At 42.3% G+C, this 2,699-nt stretch overlaps 1 long non-coding RNA gene across 1 annotated transcript; it reads left to right on the top strand.

The window, feature by feature from the left end:
* Window positions 1–277: 277 nt before the first annotated feature.
* On the top strand, window positions 278–1,031 carry LOC122132993. The gene is made up of 2 exons (XR_006152475.1): window positions 278–522; window positions 763–1,031. It is a non-coding gene; the product is annotated as an uncharacterized LOC122132993 (long non-coding RNA).
* Window positions 1,032–2,699: the final 1,668 nt, after the last annotated feature.

Below are 2,699 nucleotides of genomic sequence, written 5' to 3'. Positions count from 1 at the left end.
ACCCAGCAATCATCATTGCTAATCACAAAAATACCAAAGAAAATAAGAACTTATTCATTTAATTGAATAGTGTTTGATAGTTTCTATAGTATATGTAGGATAAGCATATGATTTTGTTATAAATTGCTACTTTTCCCCAAAAAATATTAAAAACCATGACTGAGATAAGTTTGCCCTTTCAGGTGTATATAAAGCATTTGACACTACCTTGAATTTAAAAGTATCGTGTATTTGAACATAAGCATAGCTTTGCACGAGAAAATTTGACGTGGGACTGGGGGTGGGCCCGCTAAGAAACCTATCCTGATAGGGGACCCGTAAAGTTACGCGAATATATCTTTGGACCCTGCTACGGGCCCAGGTGCAGCCGCACCTGCTGCACCCCCTATAGTTACGCCCCTGGACTTTGGAACATCCAGCAGTAGTTAATGCTCCGCGCATGCAGAATGCTTTCTTTGGTGTGATATACACTGTTCAATGGTGGATGATATGAGACTGAAGAGCACCATACAGTGCAGCAAGGTACTGTATTACCTACACATATAATTTCTAGGCATACTGGGAGTGTATCTGTGCACTGCAAGCAGCATGCTCTACTGCCAACTGCTCCTGAATATATTAACCTTTCAGTTTAACACATTTCTCCATTGGTGTATCTGTGTGTGTGTATGAGTGTGTATGTGCATGTTTGTTTGCTTATTTGTGCGTGTGTTTGTACATTTCCACCTGTTTACCAGTTTGCTCTCCTCGCTTTCTTCACAGGCTGCAGTTGAAACCTCGGCGGCTGAAACTCCCTTGATTCGGCCCTGCGTTGCTGACCCAACCCCTCGGCATTGTGGGTAAAGTGCTGCAAGAAGCTCGAATTAAGCTCATCCTTCACAGACTCGCCTGAGCCTTCCCTAAGGCGCCGTCTATTTGAGACACAATCAATCGCCTTCCAGTTTCCCCGACACTCTTTTGCCCATCAGCCACTAGGGTTCCTAAACAGCTTGGTCGAGGTGCAGAAGTAAAAAAAAAAGAAAAAGAAAAAATGAAAAAGGGAAGATAAAAAAGGAGGTCTATCAAAACACTGCCGACAAGCTGGCATCTGGACTGATGTCAACACGGGGGTCTCCGGAGACAGTGGCTGATTCTCTACAAACAGGAGCAAACTGCTAAACAAACACAATGGCTTGTCGTGCGGTGCCGAGATCACAATCAAACACAATTCCATCAATGTCAGTGAGTGATTCATGGAAGAATTGGGATCGAGAAACTGTGGCTGGATTAATATCTTGGCGTAGTGAACTGATGGATGGAGGGTTGTGACAAATGACTGGCCATTAACCTAGGGCAAAGAGAAGCTATGACTACTGCTACCACGACTACCGCTGAACATTCACTGGATGACTGAGAGTACTGTAGAACTTTGTCTAGGTTCCAACTGAAACTAACACCATGCTAAGCGTAAGCCACTTAGACTTCGACTGTAAGATAACTCTGACTTTTCTTTTTTAAAGCATAAAATAAGATTTGTGATGCTAGCTTAGACAGATGGCTTTGTGCAGGTGTTAGTGAATCATGTAGCAGATAGCTGATTTGACAGTCATAAACAGTAAGAACAAGTTGGATTGGCAAAACACCAGTGTCACTGTGAGGTACATAATGCAACAGAGTGAGATAAAACAAAATATAACTGCAGTCTGTCAGCATAGCTCAAGGCAATACATTCTAGGAGTTGCACACTCGGTTTAGATATTTTTATGCCTACATTTTCTAATTTGTGTGTGGAGATAGGGACATAAAGCCTGGCATTTTGAATTTATTGTAACCTTTATCAATCTACACGAGAAAGGGAAAGCGGGAATGCATGTTCATTTTTGTTGTTGTTGCTCTTCTGTTCCTTGCTCCTCCTTTTTGCTATTCTGTTTAAAGAAAAGGACTTTTTCACACTTTTGATGACTTACCAGCATCCAGTTTGGAGCTGCATCAGCCAAATGAACTCAGGCTAATCAAGGCATCAATGAAGAGGGGTGGTCTGTCTGAGTAGAATTAAATATGTTTTCATTACAACAAATTGCCCACCAAGACCCAACGGTTGCCAAAGAGTGTGAACACTAATGGTTCAGTGAAAAATTGTTTGGTTGTAGCCTTAACTGAGGGGGAGTAGAGCCTTGGTCCCAAAGAATATAGTAAAAAGGTCTGATTACTAACTCACTGGCAGGATTTTAAAACCCTGTTTGGCATCAACCACCTTTGGTGGACCACGTCACTTTTTCATGGCCAGAGCATATCACCCACAGACTTTCCATGGGCATAATAATTCATACCTATCACCACTGAATGATTCATCTTCAGTTTAGCTCTGAGCTTTTGGGGATTTTGTAAAGCTGATCTGATTTCTCAGCTTTCACTTAAGCCAGCATACCTGGTGCCCTTTCTCAGGCTTTCTTCCTGTACCACACACACACACACACAAACATACACATGCAGAGAGAGAGAGAAAGAGACAGACAGAAGGACAGACAGACAGTCGTTCGTAATTCTTGATAATGAAGTTCACTAGATGCAAAAGATTGCTCTCCTAAGTGTGGGCTTGAGAGCAACGCAATGTATAGTGATGTGCAATAAGCGCATAATCAGTACATGGAGGTTTTCTCCCCTACAAACTACACCAGGAAGCCTTAAGGATTACCTCTGTCCTATAATTCAACTTCCTC

This window comes from Clupea harengus, chromosome 7, assembly GCF_900700415.2.
Source record: "Clupea harengus chromosome 7, Ch_v2.0.2, whole genome shotgun sequence".
NCBI classification, from domain to species: domain Eukaryota; kingdom Metazoa; phylum Chordata; class Actinopteri; order Clupeiformes; family Clupeidae; genus Clupea; species Clupea harengus.
This window is presented reverse-complemented; position numbering and strand designations above follow the sequence as displayed.